Source organism: Acomys minous (genome assembly GCF_964271855.1).
Source record: "Acomys minous genome assembly, chromosome: 13".
Taxonomy (NCBI): domain Eukaryota; kingdom Metazoa; phylum Chordata; class Mammalia; order Rodentia; family Muridae; genus Acomys; species Acomys minous.
In genome coordinates, this window is record NC_140495.1 from 48,972,414 (window position 1) to 48,998,304 (window position 25,891).

Sequence of the window (25,891 nt, forward strand, 5' to 3'; positions counted from 1 at the left end):
AAATTTGAATAACAGCATTAAGCAGAAAACCTGCTTAAAATATCACCATTTGTTATTCTGGAATAAACTGTTGCCTGGACTTAAGCCCGGTGGCTGTTTTAAAAATCTAGGGTCTTTCTTTTTTTTTTTTGATAGAAAAATATTTTTTCTTAAATATAACTGTGCCATTAATGATTAAAGTCAATTATGGACAAATTAGGATGTATGCAAGGACACCGATTTCTTCATTCTAATTAAATGACTGCCCTCTAGTGGTGTGAAATGATAATAGTGCTGCAAGGCCAACATGGGTTGATTTGATTGTGTTCCTACAATTATTTACTGAACAGCTTATCCATATGTAGTTCTAGGCTCTGAAATGGCACCAGCAAAGAAGATAAGGTAGGGTCCTGATGTCAGTAGAATGACCTGAAAATCACATAAGAAAGATCTCAGAGAGCAGCTGTCGATGTAGAACACTGTGGTAGAGGAGGGAGATGACACTCCGTGTTGTGCTGTGTGGACTGGTGTCCTTGAGCAGGTGACGTTGATCCTGAGGACTGAAAGCTAACGTATCAGGGAAAGGAAGGAGCCTGAGCAGGAATGCCCAACAGACATGAGTTGTGGGTATATGATTAGCATGAAGTTCAGAGAGGCTGGGGCTCTACAGTGAGGGTGGGGAGGCAGGGAATGGTGCTTTTATATGGAGCCTCAGAAAATCAAAGGACAATGGTTTGGACAAATTCAGGCAAGGAAAACACACAGACTGATCGACATTCTTTGAAAGCTCAGTCTGGTTACCATAAGAGAAAGGATGGGAGGTTGATATATTATAGCAATTCTCTGCTGAAGATGGTGGCAGGTTGATTAAGTGCAGCACTGGTGGAAATGGAGAAAGTTGATGCATGTGGCTGAATTTTGGAGGCAGAATGAAAAGATTTGTTGAATGCTTAGATGTGCTGAAAGAAGGACTCAAGAATAATGCCCAAGATTTAAAAGACTTATTTATATTTATTTGTGTGTGTGTGTGTGTGAGTGTATGCATGTATATATGCATACTACATGTGTATGTCTGGTGCTCAAGGAGGCTAGAAGAAGGCATCAGATCTTCTGGAACTAGGGTTACAGGTGGTTATGAGCCACCAGGTGGGTGCTGGGAAGCACAGGAGATAGAAGCCATCTCTCTAGCCCTTAATAAAAAATTTTAATTGAGTAACTGAAAGGAAGGAAATGGAGAAGACTGGCTGAGGTGGATGGCAAGTGGGTTTGGGAAGCAGGTCAGGTCACAAAATACAGAACAACTTTTAAAAGAATATGTTATACAGTGACAATGATATAATAAAGAGAAATATTCTTGTTCTGAGAGAGAAAAGGCGGTCATAGAACTCACCACAGGAAATTAGGAAGAAGAGGGTCCAGGGTACAACATGAGAAGGCCAGCCAGGAACAAGAAGTTAGTTTCTATGAAGCCAGGGCTTTGGACCCACCTTTAAATTGCTCCTCTTCCAATTCTGTCTTGTGGGGACTGGCATAGTATATTACAAAGTGTCATAGGACATTAGTGTTAAAGTCCTTGGAGAAAAAAATGGCTTAACCCCTTTCTTTCATGAGCAAACTGGGGGAAGCCTCAGACTGCAGAAAGCAGAGCTACACTAGCAGGTGTGACACTACTGCATGGGATGCTCTTTGAGGAGGGCTGCATGAGGAGCACTGTATGTGGAGCATCACATGAGGAGCACTGTATGAGGAGCATCACATGAGGAGCACTGTATGAGGAGCATCACATGAGGAGCACTGTATGAGGAGCATCACATGAGGAGTGTTACATGAGAAGGACTGTAGGAGGAGCACTGCATGAGAATGCTGCATAAAGAACACTGCATGAGGAGCACTGCATGAGGAGCGCTGCATGAGGAAGGCTGCGTGAGGAGCATTGCATGAGGAACACTGCAAGAGGAGGGATGTATGAGGAGCACTGCAAGAAGGGTGCTGTATGAAATGCACTGCATGAGGAGGGCTGTATGAAGGGCACTACATGAGGAGCACTGTGTGAGGAGGGCTAAATGAAGAGCACTGCATGAGGAGCGCTGCATAGGGAGCACTGCATGAAGAGCAATGCATGAGGAGTGTTGCATGAGGAGGGCTGCATGAGGAGTGCTGCATGAGGAGAGCTGCATGAGGAACACTGTATGAGGAGCGTCACATGAGGAGTGCTGCATGAGAAGGACTGTAGAAGGAGCACTGCATGAGAAGTGCTGCATGAAGAACACTGCATGAGGAGCACTGCATGAGGATCGGTGCATGAGGAAGGCTGCATGAGGAGCATTGCATAAGGAAGACTGCATGAGGAGGGATGTATGAGGAGCACTGCATGAGGAACACTGCATGAAGAGCAGTGCATGAGGAGCACTGCATGAGGAATGTTGCATGAGGAGCATTGCACAAGTAGAACTGTATGAGGAACACTACATGAGGAGGGCTGTATGAGGAGCACTGCATGAGGAGTGCTGCATAAGGAGCGCTGCATGAGGAGCGCTGCATGAGGAGCACTGTATGAGGAACACTGTATGAGGAGCGCTGCATGAGGAACACTGCATGAGGAACACTGCATGAGGAGCCCTGCATGAGGAGTGCTGCATTAAGAAGGCTGCATAAGGAGTGTTGCATGAGGAACACTGCATGAGGAGCATTGCTGTAGGAGCACTGCTTTAGGAGCACTATATGAGGAGTACTGCATGAGGAGCAATGCATGAGGAATGTTGCCTGAGGAGCATTGCATGAAGAGCACTGCATGAGGAACACTACATTACTTGCATCGTTTCTATGAGCCCTTTTGTGAAGAACATGTAAATTTCTATTTTTCAGTCCCCAGACCCCCAAATTCCTAAAGTTCTAAGGAACCAAAGGTCCTACAATTGGGCCCTGGCAAAGCCAGAATGCAAAGCTCTGGAATCCATGTAAATTATGCTGACATTTGGAAAGTATGAAGAGGACAATGAAGATGATTTGGGCAACTTCTTTTAAAGAAAATGTCTTCATCCTATGTAGACATGTGGGTGCAAAGAACATCTCAAAGCTTCTTACCCCATGCTTACAGGCAACCTTGTGTTCTGCTACTGGCCCCATTTTAGGGAACTAATAGGGCAAGTGATTTGCCCAAGGCCATTTAGTGACAGCAGAGATGTGGGCACAGGCCTTTCGGTCTTTCTGTAAAGTCCACCTTTCTTTGGTTTCACTCTCTAGGCTACTAGTGCACAGCCTGTACTCCACCGCATTTGCAGCGCTGAGGGTACAGGAACCAGGACCATAGCTGGAGCAAATGTTGTATCACTGCTAAATGTCATACACCGTTACACTATAGCTGGGGCTATGAACCCTTTAGAAAGGGTTCATAGAAATTATGCAAGACACTCAGTACTCCTCATGCAGTGCTCCTCATGCGGTGCTCCTCAAAGAGCATCCCATGCAGTCATGTCACACTTGCTGGTGTAAGACATTTAACAGTGACACAACATGTGCTCTTGCTATATATACATTTATATGTACATGAGCAACGTGTACATGTAAAACTGTATCTAATCTGCCATGATACTAAGACAAAGCAGAAGAAAAAAGGACAGGGAAACGGGAGCCAGCAGAGGGTCTCCATGAAATGGGAAAGTCTGAGGGTACTGCTGCATTGGGAAGACCTTCCTCTAGGAGACAGTGGAAGCCTCAGCCATGGCAAGGGCTCTCAGGTGACACTGGAGAGCCAAATAAACTCATTTTAGGTTATCAAAAATGGGCCCAGGAAGCCAGTGAAGTTTAGGCATTTTTATGAAAAGAGATCTATGGAAAGCATAAATTGCAAGATTTTGAAACAGGTCCTGTGGCTAACATCAGGGTCTGATAATGGCTCAGAGGGACTCAGGCTGACTGGATGTAGTCTGTAGTTTGCAGGTGAAATTACATACTGTTAGCCTTGTGAGACCAAGAACTAAGTTCATGCCTGGGTATGCCATGCGGTGCTGTGTGCACCCTGCAGTCTTACTGTTTATTGCCTAAGCCCAGAGCCTGTTAGCGGTACATCAATATGTGTCACTAGTGTCTATGCAGACTAGTGGCTATGCAGAACTCTTCAAACCCTGCAAATGGAGCAGGTTCCCACTGCCCTGGCATGATCACAGACAAGGGAATTTTTAGTCCAACTATAATTCCCTTTCGTGAGGAGATGCGAGCTGAGGGATTAAATTTAACTCTTCCCTAGATAGTTCCATCACTTTTGTTTGTCTAGATGATGTTTGGGCAGTATTTTTGAATCAGTCCAAATTGGCCATTGACATTTGCCCATATAGACTCTTGCATGCGGGAGGCAGAAGTACAATTAGTACTACAGGTCGAGAACAATGTCATGGCATTGGAGTGACCATCTGTGGTTTATAGTAAGAAGAGCTATCTGTACACTAGGAAGGAATGGTTGTGAAGAACTTTCCAGAGGTCATAACAACTCACTTAAAATAATGTGTTGTTTTTTTAAGGACTGCCCAAACAATCTGTCTGCCTTTATTTACTGTTACTGTGCTGGTGAAAATAGCTGAGCCAATAGAGGGCACTAAAGTAGCACAAATGGGAATCCTGGATACACAGCCAGCAAAGAAGTACTTACAGAAGTTTAAAGATTAGCCCAGCGACTTTGGAGATACGTTAGGAAAGATGGGAAGGTCTGAGGGTAACTGTCAACTAAGAAGTCTGACAGGCCTAGTGGCACAGTGACAGCAATCCTAGTCACTCTGCAGGCTGAGGCAGAAGGATTGCCAAGTTTGAGGTTAACTTGGGCTCGGGATCGAATCCAAGGTTATCCTGGGCATCTTAGTGAGCCCCTTTTTGTCTAAAGACAAAAGAAAGCTCTGTTGTCTTGTGGCTATTACATTGGAGTCTAAATATTTTTATTAAGGTAGCTATTATGAATGAGGGAACATGTGTGTCCCATAGCATTCATTCAGGTGACTAGGGGTGGGACCTACCCTTTCCTCTGTTTTCACTTGACTATGCTAAATGGGAATCTTTGGACTCACACAATTATCGCATTTACCAGTGCTGAAAGGCATGCTAAATTTACAATAGTAGCTTCTCAGGAAGCAGTAGAATGGGGCTCTCACAATTAAAGAGCCAGCAAACATGTGTGTATTAACTGTTATCACTTTGTGTGCATTAGCTCAGTGCAGCCATGAAAATGTTAGCTGTCGCCTTTTAATGGGCCTTGGGCTGAGTTCCATAATTATGGTAAAGGAAGCTCAACCAGCAGAAGAATGGAAAGTGGTTATTGAACTTGATACTGCCTTGACAATAATTCCTTTGCTATTCCTAAAATAGTGGGCCACCAGAATGCAGTACAGCTTTACTATACTATCCCAGAGCTATTAAAACATATTTATGACAGTAATTCAAAAGGAATCTGGTCATGATAACTGGTCAGTTCTGAATGTTGGTAGCCCCCAAAAATTATGCTAGAATATACTCCTCAAAGTAATGGTTTAAAAATATGATGACTTCAGCAATCAATAGTCTTATTCAACAATGATCAGAATGAAAAAATATATATTTTAAGTTTCTTTGTGTAGCCTTGGCTATCTTGGACTCACTTGGTAGACCAGGCTGGACTCAAACTCACAGAGATCTTCCTGCCTCTGCCTTTCTGAGTGCTGGGATTAGAGGTGTGCACCACTGTGACAAGGCATTTTTTGAAGGCACAGTAGTGATGCTTATACCCTGGAGGTAACCAATAGCTATTTAGACGTAAGGCTCAATATGAGAGAAATCATACTGGTACTGTAAACCCAGCCAACTACCTACAGCTGGTAAAGCCATAGAACCCGGAAGAGAACCCACTACTGCCACGGTTGAACTGCAATCTAAATACTTATCCTTATACCCACAGATAGTGTATCTCACTCCTCATCAAAGAAGCTTCTCTTTGCAGCAGACAGAGACCGTTACAGAAACTCACTGGTCAGAACACAGAGAACAGCTCTGTGGGGTGGACAGCCCTAAAGATTACATCTACAGCACAAGCCCTAGACCTAAACTCAAGAAGCATCTCAGAAGAAGAAATGGAAAGAGTTCAAGAGCCAGAGGAACAGAACATCTACTGTCAGACAAAATGGGCGTAGGTTCAGAGTGAAGAGGAGAGAAGGGGGTGGGTGAATATTATCAAATTAGGGTGTTTGAAAATCTTAAAGAATTAACAAAATACAATTTTCTAAATTGGTGATGGCTTTGAGTGATGTTTCAGCCATGTGGGTGATACCCTCATGGGTAGGATCAGCACCCTTGTGAAGGGCTTGAGAGAGTGAGTGTTTCCCCATCAATCCCTTCCACTGTGTGAAGACACAGCAACCAGGTACTACCTTGAAAGTAAAGCTTGAGTGTTCAGAAAAAGCTGGACTTTCTGAAACCTCAATCGCAGATGCCTTTGTCCCCAGAACTGTGAGTAATGAATTTCTATTCTTTATACATTACCAGTTTAAGTTATTTTATTATAGTAACTCAAGTGGACAAAGACAATATTCTTTTTGGAATCTTATTTCTGCAATTGTAAGTGAACTTGCTTCTTTCTAGCCTAAGATTCTCTGCCAGTGTCTAAATTATTTTATTATTGCTATAAAGAGATACCATGACCAAAGGAACTTGTAGAACGTTTACTGGGGCTTACAGTTCTAGAGCATTAGAGCCTATGACCATTATATTGTGGAGCATGGAAGCAGACAGAGCTGGAGTAGTGGCTAATATCTTATATCTTTTTAAAGCTAGTTTATTTTAATTTTATCTTTTCATACTTTTTACATATACATTTATATTATCACACACATATATAATAAACTACCTATAGCAAGAAGAACCATGACAGAATCAGGAATTATATGTTACATTTTTAGTGTTTTAGCTATTTGTATTTGACACCTTTGAAGAAAACATCTTTCCTATCTTGGTGCATCTAAAATTCTGAATGTAAATCAAGCTCCATCACATCTTGTCATTATCAACTTAAAACATCTATCTAGACCTAAAAACATCTTAACCCCTAAACAACTAAGCTTCATTGTAAAACTAAGCTACCTGGTCTTTGACTCCATCAGAGAGTTGAGAAGGAATAAACTTGACTACCCGAGTGCGCCAGCAGTGCAAGTTAGTAACTTTCCAAATGAGAACATGACAGAGACAGTTTGCTACCTGAATAGTCACCCAAAACTCTCTATAATGTTGGAGCATCTTTCTCAGCTTTTGGGCCTATATATCTGACAGACATATTTGTGAGGCAGGAACTATTGAGGACTTGCTTACCCTGTCTTGACAGAGTTCAGTTGTCTACTCTGCCTGCATCCAAGCTTGTCCTTTTTTAAGGCAGAATTCTGTCTGTGGTAGAAATGAGGACATTTTGCCCAGTGGCTTGTCTTTAACCAAGAGTAGCACACAGAGAGAACTAACTAGGATTTGCATGGGCTTTGGAAACCTTAAATCCCAACTCCATTCACACACTTCCTCCAACAAGGCCACACCTCCAAATCCTTCCCAAACAGTTCCACCAACCGAGGACCAAATATTGAAACATATGAGCCTATGGTGGCCATTCTCATCTGAGGGACCACGCTTATCTATCCAATCAGGTGTACTCAGTAGTGAACATGAGAAAATTCAACAATATGAACTTGCCGCAAAGTAAGAAAAGTCATAGGAAAAATAACGAAACACCAAATGTTCACACCTGATTTTCTTAAGTGTTTTTTGGTTTTATTTTATGTATATGAGTGATTTGCCTGAATGTATGCATGTGTATCACATAAATGTTTGGTCTCACAGAAATCAGAAGAGGGTATTAGAGTAGAACTCATGGAATTGGAGTTACAGATGGTTGTAAGCTGCCAGTGGGTGCTGAAAATCAAATCCAGGTCCTTAGAAGGGCAGCCAGTGCTCTTAACTACTGAAGCATCTCTCCATTTTTTATTTGTTTAAAATTTTTTTCATATATTTTTTTATATCCTCACCACAGTTTCCCCTCACACCTCTCCATCCAGTCCTTCCCCATACCTCCCTTCTGTACCCCCATCCACTCCTCCTCTTTCTCTTCAGAAAAGGGCAGGCCTCTCACGTATATCAACCAAGCATAGCATACCAAATTGTAGTAAAACTAGGTAGGCACCCTGCTTGTATTAAGGCTGGATGAGTCAACCCAGTAGGAGGAAAAGGGTCCCCAAAGCAGGCAGAAGAGTCAGAAACAGCTCCTACTCCCACTTTTAGGAATCCTACAAGAAGACCAAGGTACACAACTGTATGCAGAGGGTGTATGTCAGACTCATGCACACTCCCTGGTTGCCAATTCAGTCTCTGTGGGTTCCTATTAGCTCAGGTTAGTTGATTCTGTGGATTTTCTTGTGCTGTCCTTGACTATGCTTGCTTCTGCAATCCTTCTTCTCCCTCTTCAGTAGTGGGTCTCTCTGCTTCCATCAGTAATTCAATAAAAAGTGAACAATTTGTAAAATGTAAAGTTGTTTCAAGTGGTTCAAGCATCTGATAGAAAAATTCAATAGACCATCCATAGCTCTTCAATGTATTTTAATATTTTGCATCAATAAATCACATTCCTCAATCCATTAATGGCTCCTTATGGGGACACAGTGGGTTCTTCATCTTGGTTGCATAGTGAAAATTACCCAAGAAGGTTTAACAATCGTGACTTAGAAGCCAAATCCAAGAAATTACATCAGCATCTCTGGCTGTGGGACCTAGACTTCATCAGCTTCTCCTTCAGTGGGCTTTAGGGAGTTTGATTTCATCAGCAGGTGGAACTTGTATGACAGGTGTTCATTCAGAGTAAAGGGACATGAGCAGTTCCCCTGGCACTCCTGTCCAAGAATCACTCCTCTCCATCTGAGACATACATGTCTTTATCAGTGGTTTCTCGTCTCTCTCACCCAAGTCACCATGAGGGCTTAGTGCTCTCCAGAGAGAAAGGCCTCCTGTTTTAATGCTACTTCTGGAAAGCTGGGCTTGAGAGGAAAGAATGGCTCAGTGTCTTCTCCACAGACTCCCAGGACAATTTGAAATAGCCAGGTGATGGATGTCAGGCAAGTTCTTCACACCCAGCATTAGTCTTCCCAAATGACCAGCCTAAGCCAGCCAGGTTTCCATTCCTCCTCTGTTCAGGGCCTTTGTCCCCAGTCTGTCAGTACAGGAAATTGCTGGCAGGTATCTTACTTCATGAAAGGGGCAGGAGTCATACAGAGGCTGTACTGCTCAGTGCTTGCAACACTGTTTGGCTGGGACTGAAACCTTTGCACAAAGTTGCCCATCTCTGGTGAACTAGGCCACCCACATGTGGGTGCAAAGGCCAGGTTCTCCGAAAGCTTCCGTGCTGGCCAGGGAAGTACATTGGCATAGCTTCTAGACATAAAATCAGAAAAATTGCTGCTTTGTTTAGTTTTCTCCATTGTAACTGGAAGTTTGCTACTTAAAGCATTATTTTTTTCCTTTTTTTTTTGACATGACTATTCAGAAGCAGGAGTTCAAAGGTGAACTTTAAATCTGGAGAGTTAGGATCATTCAATCTGTGTCAGGAACTGTAGTGAATAGTAAAGAGAAGTGAGAACTTGGGTAACCAAAAATCCTCCTTCAAGTGAGGAGATCCTTGTCAACACGCAAGGCCCACACAGAGGAAAAGATGGTCATCTGGCTACCGTGGGTTTCCTGTCTTGACCAGAGGGTTAATCCTCAAAGAATGACAAACCTCTTAGCCCTACAGTTTTGTTTTCTTATTCAACACTTTCACTTCTCTGAATCAAGACTCTGCTAGAAACTTCCCCAGAAGAAGCCGAGGATTAACTATGTTTTAATGGGTCTGTATGTCACTCACCTGCCCATGCAATCTCCCAGACATGGACTATTCTTATGAGACCATTTCAAGGTGTCTCATCTCTCTGGATTTGTTGGAAGATTTTCTGGGGGGATGCCGGGATGATGCTGGGATGATGCTGGGATACTAGGATGCTGGGATGCTGGGATGGTGGGATGATGCTGGGATGCTAAGATGCTACACTTGTGCAACCTGAACTATACAAAGGCTCCCTGGCATCACAGCCAGATTTTCAAATTTGCAGATTTTCTAAAGGAACACAAATTTTACATATTTATTTAAAAATAAGCATTTCCAACATTTATTATGTATATGCATCTCTGTGTCTGTGTGGTAGCGAATGCAAATGTACACACATGCCGTGTGTATAGAGATAAGAGGACAACTTGCAGGAATTCAGTTCTCAACTCCTACCATGTAGGTCCCAAGATCTAATCTGGGTCTTCCCACTTGGCAACAGTGTCTTTACCCACTCAGCCATCTCACCCCAGATTAATGTTTTTAAGAACTTCTCTAGCCCTCAGAGAACCTGCCATAATTTTCCTTACAGGGTCACATAGGCTATAAAGAAAGTATTTCTCCTAATGTTTTATTCTTTTATTTTAGAAGGGCCTTTACTACAACCCACACACATTTATTGAGTGTGGTGGGAGATCTTAAGTTTCGATTATGATTCTTTTGTAACCAGAGATTTATAATTGTTATTGATCCAAGTATTTTAGATAGACTTTCCCGGGAAGGGGAGAGAAGGAGGAAAGAAGGAAGAGAATGGGGCTGTGAATAAGAAAGGAGGCCAAGGAGGAAGCTGGACAAGAGAAAGAGGGGAGGGTGTGAGTAGGGGGAGGGCAGGGGTGCACATCTTGCACTGAGTGTAGCATGGATTCCCTAAACTGCCAACTGAGCAGGCCTAGTCTTTAGCACCCACGCTTTTTGGAGAAGGGAGCTGTAAAGGCATCCAGTGTCCACTGAGTGACTGAACCCCAGCAATTCTGATAGAAAACAGTTGTTCACACATTGAAGGCTTTGTACCATGGTGCTAGGATGCAGAGGCAGAGGGCAAGGACTATGGTCCAGGGGGCCAACAAGTAGACACAGCAGAGACAGACACTAGCATGGACATTGTTTTTCCTCCTAGCTGGCAGCATGTTCTTGGGTTTCTAGGCAAAGATCAACCTCAGTGGCAAGATTTTCATAGATACTCAGAGGCAGTGATGAGAACTTGCTAGTCCAGCTGTGGTGCTGTCTTTGGTCACAAGATGGCAGCATTGTTCAAGAGCGTCTTCAGATCTCCTTTTATCCAGGGCAGCAGGAAGAGCTGCTGACATATAAGGTTAGTGGAGAAGGGGAAGAGCAACCTCGTGGATTACACATACGCTGTCCGTGCTGATACATACTGGGTGTATTGAAAGTGCCACAATTCCCTCCACAGTTATATGGAGAGTGGGCTCTAACTCTGACATGAGTTCTGGTGCTCCATATTTGATGACCTCCCCTTGGAGGGGAGCCCTGGTGGTACTATACTATTCAGCTATTAAAAACAAGGAATTCCCGAAATTTGTGGACAAATGGAGTGAACTAGAAATGATCATCATGAGTGAGTTCAACCAGAAGCAGAAAGAGTCAAATGGTATATACTCACTTATATCTAGACACTAGCCCAAGGGGCATGTCCCATGAAAATCTTCACTTACCATGAAAGTAGGTCAGAGGGGAGGACATCGTATTGGGACTTTAGGTGAGAGAAGCATGGGAAAATGGGGAAAATAGAAGGATCCAGATGGTCCTAGAAACCTACAAGAAGAACATTATAGGCAGATCTGGGCCCAGGGGTCCTGCTCAAACTAACACACCAGCCAAGGACAATACATGCAGTAACTTTCGAACCCTTACTCAGATCTAGCCGATGGACAGGACATTCTCGACCGTTGAGTGGAGAGTGGGGACTGACTTTCACACGAACTCTGGTGCCCCATTTTTGACCACGTCTCCTTGATGGAGAGGCCTGGTGGCACTCAGAGGAAGGAGAGCAGACTACCAAGAAGAGACTTGATACCCTATGAGCATATACAGGGGGAGGAAATCCCCCTCAGTCACAGACTTAGGGGAGGGGAGTAGGGGGAAAGAGGGAGGGAGGGAGGAATGGGAGGATACAAGGGAAGGGCTAACAATTGAGATGTAATATGACTAAATTAATAAAATATTTTTAAAAAGAAAGAATAGGCACACTACCAAGATGAGACTTGTTAGCCTGTGAACAGAAAGTGGGAGAGGAGATCCCCCTTGTACATGGCCCTAAGGGAGGGTAATAGGGTTGGAGGTGGGAGGGTGAGAGGAACGTAAGGATACGAGTGATGGGAGAACAATTGAGTTGTAATCTGAATAAATTAATAAAAAAATAAAAGAAAAAATGCCATAATTCCATGTAAATTGGTCCAAGTATTAAAATCATTCATTCATTTGCTGGCTTACAGGTTTGAATGTTCATTAATTTCCTAGGTGTTGAGTCCCTGATAGATCCTAGAGCTGAGGGCTGACAGACACAGTCCTAGCTCACATTAAGCATAGAGCCCAGTGAGGGGATGAACTTGAAATGGAACACATCAAAAGTAACTTACAGTAATTAATGGGATATAATTACTATATATAATTTAATTTTTTATTCCGTTTCTGGACTACTTACAATTCGGTCTGGAGAGATTGCTCAGTGGTTAAGAACACTGGCTGCTTTTCTAGAGGACCTGGCACTCACTACACAGCGGCTTACAACCACTGTATTCCAGGGTATCTGACACCCTCTCCTACCAGGCATGCACATGGTGCATATTCACAAGTGCAGGCAAAACACTCACACGCATAAAACAAAAACAAGTAAATCCAAACAATGAGGTAAAAACATACTTAAGTTTACTTTTCTACTGGCTGAGTAATTCTCAAGTGTGCAGAACAAGGCCTGGCAAAAAGCAGGTAACTTACTAAGTCCACTAACTAAAAGATAGTGCACACAGGTGCCCCAGGGAACATAGGGGATTGATGTTTCATGACTTCCTAAAGAGTCCACAATCTATAGATGCACATTTGCATGTAGCTGGCATAGACTATACTGTGTACTTTCAACCATCTCCAGACTACTGTTCACACCTAATGATTTATGTAAGCATCTGTACTGTAAGTAGCAATGAAAAGATAAAAATCCACACATGTTCAGTATATCTGGAACAAATTCCAAAATGTTTTGACCTGTGGGTGGTTCATTCTGCGGATCAGGTAACCCTGTGGATGCAGAAGGTTGTCTATGATTCTAAACTTGAGCTACATATATCCAGAATATGATCTAAGTGAGAGCTTAGCCCAGGGACAGCAAATGGGCTTGAGGGGGAGATATTTGAGACAAGCTATGCAGGATAAGTGGATGGTAACGAGCTCGTGTACACTTGTGTACTTGGCAGGAGGTCTGCAGGCACAAAAAGACCAGGAAAGAAGACTCTATGATAGCTTGGGTGGGTGCACAGGCCTGGGAACATGGCTTGTTTCAGGGACCCAAGAGTAGGCAGAGCAACTGCAGCCCAGAGAAGCAAGTGTTTTTTTCCTGTGATTCTAACTATAGTCAGATGAGTGTATTGAGAGATACTGGGGTAAAATGAGAAAGAGAGAAAGAGAGAGAGAGAGAGAGAGAGAGAGAGAGAGAGAGAGAGAGAGAGAGAGAGAGAGAGATATGGGGGGGCATGAAGCAGATCCAGGAGCAGGCTAGAAGCTGCTATCCCTCTGGATGAGAAGTGATAGTTGTGTGGATTGTGGGCTGGGACGAAGGGTCAGAAGCTGACCAAATCACCGGATGAGTACTCAGAGGTGTGCAGGCTGTAGAGTATGGGAGCAAGGGGGGGTGTGGGAAGGTGGGGGATGGGAGGGATGAGGGACTCGGGGGATGGCAGTGGGAAGGCAGGCTCTGGGGTGATTTACAGATTCCGACTTGGAAGTCCTGGAGGAAGATGAGTTTAGGGGAGGAGGGAAGATTGCTTGTTCTGTAGGCTAATGGGAATTTGAGATGCCATGTGCCCAGAGACGGTCTGGAGGTAATGATTTGTGAGTTGGTGGTGTTTGGAGGAGGCTGTTTCCAGAAAGTTATAGGAAAGAAGGCAAAGCCAAGCCTGGAGGAACTCCCACACTCAGCACAGATGAAGGGCAGGCCCGCAAGCAAGACAGACGATGAGGGCAGGGAGGAAAGAAGGAAAACACATGTGTGAACACATCTAATAGCAGAAGCAGACAGACAGTTCTGTGTTGTGTCCATTTCTCTCCCTGTGCTATGATAAAATATCTGACAGAAACAGCTTAAGGGGGAAAGGGCTTGTTTTGGCTTATAGTTCCAGGGGTAGAGTCCATCATGGCCAGGAAGATGCAGCCATAGGTAGAGAAGGCAGCAGGAACAGACGCTGGCTTGTCACATTACCTCCCCACTCAGGGAGGAGACAGGGAACAGCAAGTGGGGTGGTTTAAAACAGCCTCTAAGTTCACTAGTGACATACTTCCTCCGGTATGATTCTCTTTTAAAAGGACAGCATGACTAACTGGGGATCAAATGTTCAAATGCATGAGCCAACGGGAGGCATTTTCTATTCCTCCACAACACTCATGTTCTGGGAGAGTCAGCATTTCTAGTCCCACTTCCGCCCTTCCCATCACCCAGCCACTCAGTTTCCACTTAAGCACAGATGTCATTGGTTCTCAGTAGAAGATAGTACTGCTGTAGCCTCCAGAACCCAACAGGAGACAGCAGCTGTGGGTAATTTGTACAATGAAGCTTTGGAGATTTTATCAAAAACGTGAAGGACAGCATGGGGCTAACTTACAAAACCTGAGACCCACTCTTAGCTCCCTGACTGGCCTGTCCTGACCGTGAGAAGATTTCTTGACCTTTTCTGGATTGAAGTGTTATCACCAAGTATGTAGCAGGGAGGGTGTTGGTGTGAGAGTCCTTTACAGATGTTATATAGTCTTAGCAAGTTCTTATAGACCAAGGCTCTAAATTGGCCTTGGAAGACAACAGTGTCAGATACCCACATGGCATAAGGAATTTTGAAATTGGTTTTGTAAAAACAGAATCACATAATTTATAAATCTAGACAATTTATGGAGGTAAGCATTTCTTCTTAAAAAAAAGGGGGGGTTGCATGAATACCTTCTATCCGTCTTTCTGTGAATGCCCTATTCTTTCCTAACCAAAAATAAGAAAGGAGGGGGGGAGAGGGAGAAAGAAAACAAGAAACTTCCAAAGTCTATTAGAGATGCAAGCATAAACAAAAATTTTAGCAAAATAGTCTCAGGACCACCCAAGTTATTGAATTCAAGACCAAACAGTGGAAATGAAAGGATTACCACTAAACTCCACCCTGGCTTTACAGGCTGAGGAGAAAGTGAAGGGTTTCCTCTCCCAACCCCAACCCCCCAACCCCCACCCCACACAGGAAAGCCTTGCCTCTTCAGTAGCTCCATGATGCAGCACTCCCCAGGACCACACATTGCTGGGCTTTTTGTTGCTTACCATGGCCCAGTCCAAAAATGACAAAACTCCTCCCTGTATCAGACGTTATACCTCAGGTAGCACCACAGTAGCCAAAACAGTCATTGTACTCTAGCAGGTAAGCACCCTGTGCCTCACAGTGTGTCTTAACTGCGTTGACTACAGCTTTGTGTAAATGGAATCCCATCACAGGGTAACATTCATTTCTTTCAGTCCTGCTTTTAAAGTACCTAGTGCTTGGGGTTTGTGTTCCACTGAACAACCTACGATGAGAGTTCTTTGTTTGAGATGGCCCTAGTCCTTACCTTATATTGGTGATTTGGAACTCTTTCTTAGAGTCAGCTCTCCCAAACCCCAAGACCATGGAAGATTTGTGAACCAATGAGGCAGTAGCTGAAGTTGAGTCTGGTGGATTCAACCCACTTTCCATGGCCTATGCCATCCTAGACTCCTTTGTTAACGTATGTCAAGTATACATACCCATGAGACTAAGTTTGCTACTTTAGTACAGACAAAGTGTCCTGACTGAGTTCTTTAGAACTTAAAGGTATATTAATGTAATTTGGATTTTTTTTCCTCAATGAAAAATATGGGGCTGAGTGTGGTAGCTCATGCCTTAATCCCAGCATCCTTGAGGCAGGCAGATCTCTGGGAGTTCAAGGCCAGATTGGCTCTACTTAGTGAGCTCCAGGTAAACCAAAGCTAGTGAGACCCTGTCTCAGAAAAATAAATAGATAACAAAGAAGAAATAAAAAGGTATTGATTTCTGTCATACACATGCTTCCATGTTTTAACTTTTCTTGGAACCAATAGAGAAGTGTAGGTGAAAGTCTTAATCTCTCAACTGTGGGGTGGACCTGGACCCAGCCATAGAGGCAGTTGGTTACTGTCCCCCTTCCTGCTTCTTCTATGTTTAATAACACACACACACACACACACACACACACACACACACACACACACACACACACACACACTTCCTGAATACACAAAACTGTTACAGAAGGCCACAGATTTCCACCGCAAGATCCAGACTTTCTTCACAGCCCCTTAGAGCCAATCTTTCAGTTGTTTTTCGGGGTTATTAATAGTACTCCAGTATTTGAGATCACAAAGCACAGCTCATACCTTTCCCAGTTTGCTTTTGTAAATATTGTCAGCAAACTGGCCCCACATTCTGGTTCACTTAGTAAAAAAGTCTACATAAGACAGTGTGTGTCTTAGTTTTGTTTCAATTGTGGTGATTAAAATATCTTGACCAAGCAACTTAGGGGAGAAAGGGATGATCGTAGCTCAAAGTTTCAGGTTACAGTCTGTCACCATGGGGAAGTCATAGTGGTAGGGGCTTGAAACAATTATATCCACAGTCCAGTAGCAAAGAACAAATTGATACATGCACTCTTGTTTTTGGTCATCCTTTCTGCTCTCAGAGTTGGTGAACTGCACAGGGAATGGTGCCACCCATAGTGGGCTGAGTCTTCTCACTTCAATTAACAACATCAAGATGACCCCTCATAAAGATGCCCATAGGCCAAATAAATATATAAAATTCCTCATTACAATTTTCTACTCAGACAATTCTAGGTTGTGTCAAGGTGACAATTGAAACTATACAACAAATTTTCATTTACCCCACCATCTGCCTTCTTCAATCATCTTTGTCTTTGATAGTAAACTTAGAATATCTCAGTTAAAACCTAGATAATTTCAAAGCCACTGAGACTCTGGGCATGGTGAGAAAAAACTGCCAGCAGTGTAAACTTATTTGGGGGTCTCTCACAGTGAGAAAATTGTCACCATTAATTGACCACTGAGAAACACATCAGTGTTGAAGTGTAAGTTTCTTTTTTTTTAATTTTATTTTATTAATTTATTCATATTCCATCTCAATGGTTATCCCCTCCCTTGTATCCTCCCATTCCTCCCTCCTTCCCATTTTCCTCTTACTCCCCTCACCAATGATTGTGACTGAGGGGGACTTGCTCCCCCTGTATATGCTCATAGGGTATCAAGTCTCTTCTTGGTAGCCTGCTATCCTTCCTCTGAGTGCCCCCAGGTCTCCCCATTCAGGGGACGTGGTCAAATATGAGGCACCAGAGTATGTGGGAAAGTCAGTCCCCACTCTCCACTCAACTGTGGAGAATGTCTTATCCATTGACTAGATCTGGGTAGGGGTTTGAAGTTTACGGCCGGTATTGTCCTTGGCTGATGCCATAGTTTGAGCGGGACCCCTAGGCCCAAATCTGCCTATCATAATATTCTTCTTGTAGGTTTCTAGGACCATCTGGATCCTTCTATTTCCCCATTCTCCCATGCTTCTCTCACCTAAAGTCCCAATACGATGTCCTCCCTTCTGACCTACTTTAGTGGTATGTGAAGATTTTCATGGGACATGCCCCTTGGGCTAGTGTCTAGATATAAGTGAATATATACCATTTGACTCTTTCTGCTTCTGGGTTAGCTCACTCATTATGATCATTTCTAGTTCAATCCATTTGTCCACAAATTTCGGGAATTCCTTGTTTTTAATAGCTGAGTAGTATTCCATAGTTTAAATGTACCACAGGTTCTTTATCCATTCTTCTACTGAGGGACACTTACGCTGTTTCCATGTTTTGGCTATTATGAATAAGGCTGCTATGAACATGGTTGAGCAACTTTTCTTGTTGTGTGCTGGAGCATCTTCTGAGTATATTCCAAGTAGTTGAATAGCTGGGTCTTGAGGAAGCCCTATTCCCAGTTTTCTGAGATAACACCAGATAGATTTCCAAAGTGGCTATACTAGTTTGCATTCCCACCAGCAATGAAGGAGTATTCCTCTCTTTCCACATTCTCGCCAGCATGTGGTGTCACTTGAATTTTTGATCTTAGCCTTTCTGGTGGGTGTAAGATAGAATCTCAGAGTTGTTTTGATTTGCATTTCCCTGATGATTAAGGAGGTTGAGCATTTCTTTAAGTGTTTCTCAGCCATTTGATATTCCTCTGTTGAGACTTATCTGCTTAGTTCCAAGCCCCATTTCTCAATTGGGTTATTTGGTTTGGTGGTGTTTAATTTCTTGAGTTCTTTATATATTTTGGATATATGACCTTTGTCAGATGTAGGGCTGGTGAAGATCTTTTCCCAGTCTGTATGCTGTCACTTTGTTCTCCTGATAGTGTCTCCTGCCTTACAGAAGCTTCTCAGCCTCATGAGGTCCCATGTATTAATTGTTGACCTTAAGGTCTGGGCTGTTGGTGTTCTGTTCAGGAAGTTGTCTCCTGTGCCAATATGTTCCAGGCTCTTCCCCACTTTTTCTTCTATCTGACTTAGTGTCTCTGGTTTTATGTTGAGGTCTTTGATCCACTTGGATTTAAGTTTTGAGCAAGGTAACAAATATGGGTCCAGTTGCATTTTTTTACACATAGAAATACAGTTAGACCAGCACCATTTGTTGTAGATGCTATCCTTTTTCCATTGAATGGATTTGGCTTCTTTGTCAAAAAAACAAGTGACCATATGTGTGTGGATTCATATCTGGGTCTTCGATTCGATTCCACTGATCAACCAGCCTGTTGCTGTGCCAGTACCATGCTGTTTTAATTCCTGTTGCTTTATAGTACAGCTTGAGATCAGGTCTGGAGATTCCTCCAGATTATTTTTTATTGTACAAGATTGTTTTAGCTATTCGGGGTTTTTTTGTTTTTCCATACGAAGTTCAGAATTGAACTTTCAATGTCTTTAAAAAATTGTGGTGACCTGGAGAGATGGCTCAGAGATTAAAAGCACTGACTGCTCTCCCAGAGGTCCTGAGTTCAATTCCCAGCAACCACATGGTGGCTCACAACCATCTATAATGAGATCTGATGCCCTCTTCTGGCCTGCAGCTGTACATGCAGGCAGAGCACTGTAAACATAATAATAAATAAATCTTTAAAAAAATAAAAAAATAAATAATTGTGTAGGTATTTTGATAGGGATTGCATTGAATCTCTAGATTGCTTTTGGTAAGATGGCCATTTTTACTATGTTAATTCTCCTGATCCGTGAGCAAGGAAGATCATTCCATCTTCTCATGTCATCTTCAATCTCTTTCTCAGAGTTTTGAATTTTTTTTCAAATAAGTCCTTCACTTGCTTGGTTAGAGTAATTCCTAAATATTTTATATTGCTTGTGGCTAATGTGAAGGGTGTGGTTTTCCTAATTTCTTCCTCTGCAAGCTTGTCATTTGTGTATAGGAAGGCTACAGACTTTTTTGAGTTAATTTTGTATCCAGCCAATTTGCTGAAGGTGTTTATCAGCTGTAAGAGTTCCCTGGTGGAATTTTGTGGGTCACTTATGTAGACTATCATATCATCTGCAAATAGGGATAATTTGACTTTCTTCTTTCCCAGTTGGATACCCTTGATCTCCTTTTGTTGTCTTATTGCTCTGGCTAGAACTTTGAGGACTATATTGAAGAGATATGGAGAGAGTGGCAGCCTTGTTTGTTCCCGATTTTAGAGGAATTTCCTTGAGTATCTCACCATTTAATTTGATTTTGGCTATTGGCTTGCTGTATATAGCCTTTATTATGTTGAGGAAAGTGCCTTGTATCCCCCCGATCTCTCTAAAACTTGAAACATGAATGAGTGTTGGATTTTATCAAATGCTTTCTCTGCATCTAAGGAAATGATCATGTGGTTTTTGATTTTCAGTTCGTTTATATGGTGGATTACATTTATGAAGCCTACCTGGTCATGGTGAATGATATCTTTGAAGTGTTCCTGTATTCGTTTGCAAGTATTTTATTGAGTATTTTTGCATCAATGTTCATAAGAGAAATTGGTCTGAACTTCTCTTTCTTTGTTGGGTCTTTGTGAGTTTTAGGTATCTATGGCTTCATAGAATGAATTTGGTAATGTTCCATCTATTTCTATCTTTTGGAGTAGTTTTTGGAGTATTGGTATTAGTGCACCTTTGAAGGTCTGTTAGAATTCTGCACTGAAACTATCTGGCCCTGGGCTTTTTTTGGTTGGGTGACTATCAATGATTGCTTCTATTTCTGTAGGGGAAATGGGACTATTTAGCTTGTTTATCTGATCTTGGTTCAATTTTGGCAAGTGAAATTGATCAAGAAAATTGTCCATTTCCCTTAGATTTTCAAATTTTGCAGCGTATATGCCTTTGAAGTAGGATCTTATGATTCTTTGTATTTCTTCAGTGTCTGTTGTTATATCTCCCTTTTCATTTCTGATTTTGTTGATTTCAATGCTGTCTCTCTGCCTTTTAGTTAGTTTGGCTAATGATTTGTCTATCTTGTTGATTTTCCCAAAGAACCAGCTCTTGATTTTGTTGATTCTTTGGACTGTTTTCTTAGTTTCTGATTTGTTAATTTCAGCCCTGAGTTTGATCATTTCCAGATGTCTACTCTTCTTGGATGTTTCTGCTTCTTTTTTCCCTAGGTCTTCCAGATGTGTTGTTAAGTTGTTTATGTGGGATGTTTCCAATTTCTTTTTAAAGGTACTTAGTGCCATGAATTTTCCTCTTAGCACTGCTTCCAATGTATACTACAAATTTGTTCCCAGTTTCTGTGGTATCTTCCTCGCAGATCAAATGCCACAGGAATCCCCAATCTTTGTCAGAGGGGTGAGTTTCAGTGTTTGAGTCATTGCTGGGCTCTGGAGCTGCGATTCTGGGAGCAGGGAGCAGGCAGGAAGCCGGCTGGTTCTGCTCCATGGAGCTGCTTCCCCAGTGCACAGTGGACTCCACCTGGCTTCCCCTTGACCTCTCCTCAGCTCCTTGCCTGTGCAGCAGTGCATGTGGAGGGTGCTGTTTTGCTGCTCTGAGCTGTCGAGCAGTCTGCCCTTCTGTTTCTACCTGTGGTTTACAGCCCGCCACTGAGGCAGGTTGCTGGTCTCCACTCTCTTTCACCTACCACTGCTCACAGCCCCTGTTAATTGCCACTTCCCATAGCAATTCTTAAGGGATACCATGCCAATCACCTCTGCCGGCGGTTCCCTGTAGGCCTTCCCGTCAGCCTACCTCAGCAGTTGCCACTGCTGCCATGCTAGTCTGCTCTCCAGGGAGTCCATGCTCTTCCCATGTTCAGGGGAGCACTGTTTTCCCATAATTTATTCCTTTCAAACTGTGGAGTTCTGCCCCTGTAGTAGGGTAAGGAGCTTGGTGTTCCTGGTTAAGAAATCAGTCCAATTCCCTGACTCGATTACTCTAGCTTCTAAACAAGGTCCACAACGCTTGCCATCTTGGAATCTGCCCTTAATTATTTCTTCTGGGTATTTATCATTCTGTATTCTGCTCTCCCCACAATTTTTAAAATTTATGCCTCTTTACTTTGTCTGTTGTCATCATATGTGATGAAGATTTTGCTGTCTTTCCTCCAAGTCCTAAAACCTCTTCCCTGCCTCCTCTCAGTTCTCAATATCATCATCTTGAAGAAAAGGGGAGTCAGGGGGCAGGGCTTGTTCTTTTGTATACTGTGAAGTCCATGTAAACAGCAGGCAATGAGTAAAATAAGACAGCAGCCAGCACCTACCTGATACTTACGTTGTGCTTGGTCCAGTTCCAAACACCTGCCATTTATTAACTCACTCAATCTCCACAGACACATAATAAAAATAGGTCCAAGGGCCACTCCACAGTACAGATGAAAAAAACAAAGGCCAGAAGAGTTTAAATAACTGAATGCTACCAAGCACCTATTGTTTAACTAGATCTGAAATTATAGACATGAGGCTACTTTGCAAAGTTAGGACACCTTTTCGAAGGGTGATGGTGCCACCAGGGATCGCTACAGGAATATGCCTGGACTGGACTGACTTGACACTGACTGTACACATGTGTGTAGCCAGGAACCAGAACAAGAAAGGAGGAAGGAATTTGATCTGGATTTATGGAAGCACAACATTATATAATGCATTCTATTATTATATATTATGTAATATATAATAAGAGTTCAAAATTAGGTACCAAAAGAATATTTATTTAGAGGGTTTCAGTCTGTTGATTTGGTGAAATACTCATGCCAAAAGCAGCTTAGGTAAGAATTTATTTGGCATATACTTCCAGGTCATAGTTCATCACTGAGGGGCATTAGGGCTGGAATTTAAGCAAAAAACATGAGAAAATGTTTGCTGTCTAGCTTGCATGCTAATGCTCAGGTTAGTTTCTTATACAATGCAGGACAACCTGCCTAGGGAATGGTGCTGCCTATAGTGGACTGGATCCTCCAACATCAAAAAATAATCAAGATAATCCCCTGCCCCCCCCCCGACATGCCCACAGGCCAGTCTGATCAAGGCAATTCTCTATCAAGGCTTGCATCACAGGTAGTTCTAGGCTGTGTGAAGTTGACAATTAAATGACAAAAAGAAAATAAATCATGACAATTACAAAAATTGTGGCAAATTCTATAATCCTTAGAACATCCAGAACAATAACATATAAACAAGCCAGCAAAACTTTCCTCTCTAATTTCCCACCTCCAGTTTCCTCACAGGCAGGATTTGCTACTTTGATTGCCTCACTATACCTCAACAATTTTGCATTATCATTTACTGTGAAGAGCATAGAAAATGAATTCATTCTTAGAATTGTAGGTAAAAATGTAGTTTTCATATTAATGCCATAAGAGTTCTTTTCTCTTTCACAATTCATCATTGGAAATACTGTGTAAATTTTAGGTACTCCAACTTGGAGAAGCCTTTAGGACCCCCATCTTTAAGATATGGGTGTTTTGTAAGGAACTGATGATTCTGGGCCATTTCCAGTTGTTTGAGGTCATGACTATGTTTGTTTACTCCTTAAACTGATGTCATTCACAAACATCAGCATGGAGTACTATAACTTGCCTCCTTGAAGGACATGGAGCCCCAACACAAACCCCTTGGCCTCTAATGAGTCAATCACTTCAGGCCTCATCTGGAAGCTCTAGTGTTGCAGCTCAGCCCACGGTTGTTGTCCCTCAAAAAACTGGCATCCTGCCTTCCAGAGAAAAGTAGGTCTGGTCTCGCAGGTGGACACTGGAGGGCAGCAGCAGCATGATTTTTCTCTGGCCTTGTGACCCAGGCCAATGTGTGCAGTGGTTGTTAGGACAGCAGAGTCCTGCAACTCCTGGACCTGAAAACCTTTTTCCCCCTCCCTTTTTATTGAAAAGCAGTGTTTTCTCACACAATAGATCCTGATTACAGTTTCCCCTCCCTCTACTCCTCCCAGTACCTTCCAACCTCCCCTCCCGTTTGGATCGGCTCTCTTTCTGTCTCATCAGAAAAGAGTAGGTTTCCTAAAAATTAATGCTGAAATATCACAAAACAAAATAAAATAAGATAAAACAAAAACCTTCACATTGAAATTGAGCAATGCAAACCAACAGAAGGAAGAAAGTCCAAGAGAAGGTATAAAAACCAGAGACCCACTCACTCTCACATTCTGGAATCCCATGAAAACACTAAACTAGAAGCCACAGCATGTGCACAGATGGCCTAGTGCAGCCCCACGCAGGCCCTGTGCATGTTCCCTCAGTCTCTGTGAGTTCATATACATTTTCTTCATGTTGACTTAGAGGGCCTTGTTTTCTAGAGAGTCCTGAGGGGAGGGATTTAATGATGACATCCAATTTAGGGCAGAGTATTCCAAGGTCTTTCACTCTCTGCATAATGTCTGGCTGGGGTGGGGGGGGTGTCTCTGTATTTGTTCCCATCTGCTGCAGGAGGAAGTTTCTCTGATGATGGTTGAGCAAGGCACTGATATATGAGTATAGGAGAATATCATTAGGAGTTATTTTATCACTACGTTTTTGTTTTGTTTTTCTTTTTAAAGATCAGTATTATTTGGTTTTACCCTATGTCTGTGTGCTATGTAATCTCTGCTTCTTTATCACCCAAGCTGTGTCAGATATGGGCCCCATCTCATGGAGTGGGCCATAAGTCAAATCAGTTATTGGTTGGTTACTCCCACGAGCTTTGTGCCATGCCTCCATTGCACTAGCATATCTTGCAGTCAGGACATCATTGTAGGTCAAAGGGTTTGTGGATGGCTTGGTGTCTTATGTTTCTCTTTTGGTAGTGTGCAGAGTACTTTCCTGTACCAAAGGCACTAGAATGTAGGGGCAAAGTGAAGACCTGTCTTACTGGTGGAGAAGACAGGGATCCTAGGGGCAGGCCTGAGTAGAATGTGCTGACAGAAGCTTGCAGACTGCATGAGCTGAAAGGCAAAGGTGTTCTTAGGTTGTTAGAGTCAAACACCCGAGACATTCCAACCCCTGGTAAGAGCAAAGCAGCTGTGAGAGGGAGTCCTGGGTCAGCAGCGAGGAGACCTGCACTCAGCTGCAGTCAGTGAGCAATTCACCCCTCAAGTTCCTCACTGAAATGAGGCAAGAACAGGTCACAGCCTAGTCCCTTTCAGTGTCCTAGACCAGGCAAGTGACAGGAATAATGGGAATCCTTTCCTTCAAATGGTAGCCCAGCACCAGCAAGCACTTAGGGGAGCAAGGGACATACCCTTGCTACCTTTGCTGGTTCCTCTGGGAGAAGTCAAGGTCATGTACCAGCCTGGGAATTTCAAAAGCCATCCAACAGAGAGCACCGTACGCCACTCAATAGAGAAGGTTTTTTCTACTGTCATCCCACAGTTTTAGAAGTTTAGAAACACATGAGGCATGAAAAAATAAAAAGCGAAAGGGAGGATGGTGACAAGAGGAATGCTGAAGGAGCACCTTCTAAGAAAAGGCCAACGTGGTCTATTTTCAATGGAGAGAAGTCGAGAGAAACATTCTCTAAGACTTCTAGATGTTTCCAAATGTCTTTGCCTACTTTTCATTCTCTATTATCTCATTTGTTCAAAATAAATATTAATGTACATAAAAGGTCTGCCACTTTCCATGTTGTGCCAGCCAGCTGTGGTGGCCCACGACTGTAGTGTCAGCAGAGGCAGGCAGATCAATGTGAGTTTGAGGCCAGCCTGATCTACAAAGTGAGTCCAGGACAGTCAAGGTTACACAGAGAAAGCCTGTCTTGAACAAACAAAACAAAACAAGAAACCTTACTATATAAATACTAGGAAATGAGACCTCAGGTCTCTCAGCTTTTCTGGTCAATGGGAAAAGTGTATTTGACTTGATTTGTGTGTGTGTGTGTGTGTGTGTGTGTGTTTTCATATGTGGAGGTCAGAGGGCAACTTGTGGGAGGCAATGTCTTCTTTCACTCTGGGGTCTTGGGAATCAAACTCAGGTTGTCAGGGCTGGCAGCAGGGCCCTCTATCACGTGCGTCATCTTGATGGCCCAGACAGCACATTTGACTGTACACAGTGGCCAGATGTGACCAGGTAGGTAGAGAATAGAAACGTATCTTCCCAGATTTTAGGCACTGGTACTCAGACCTGTTCAGAAGGCAAGACTGACGGCCAGGAATGGCACTGATGAGCTCCTGGGATGAGCTGCTTTTCAGAATGGGCAAGCAGGCTTTTCTCTGACTAGAACTTTTCTTGCTTATTACAGCATTACCATTGTTATTCCGCATAACAAAACTAGTACAT

General features: G+C 42.9%; 1 long non-coding RNA gene across 1 annotated transcript in view; it reads left to right on the forward strand.

The window, feature by feature from the left end:
- LOC311581038 overlaps nucleotides 1-6,207 on the forward strand; it is a 39,887-nt gene extending 33,680 nt beyond the window's left edge. The window contains exon 4 of the long non-coding RNA XR_014773642.1: nucleotides 5,897-6,207. This is a non-coding gene — a long non-coding RNA (uncharacterized lncRNA). The remainder of the gene's footprint in view (nucleotides 1-5,896) is intronic.
- Nucleotides 6,208-25,891: the final 19,684 nt, after the last annotated feature.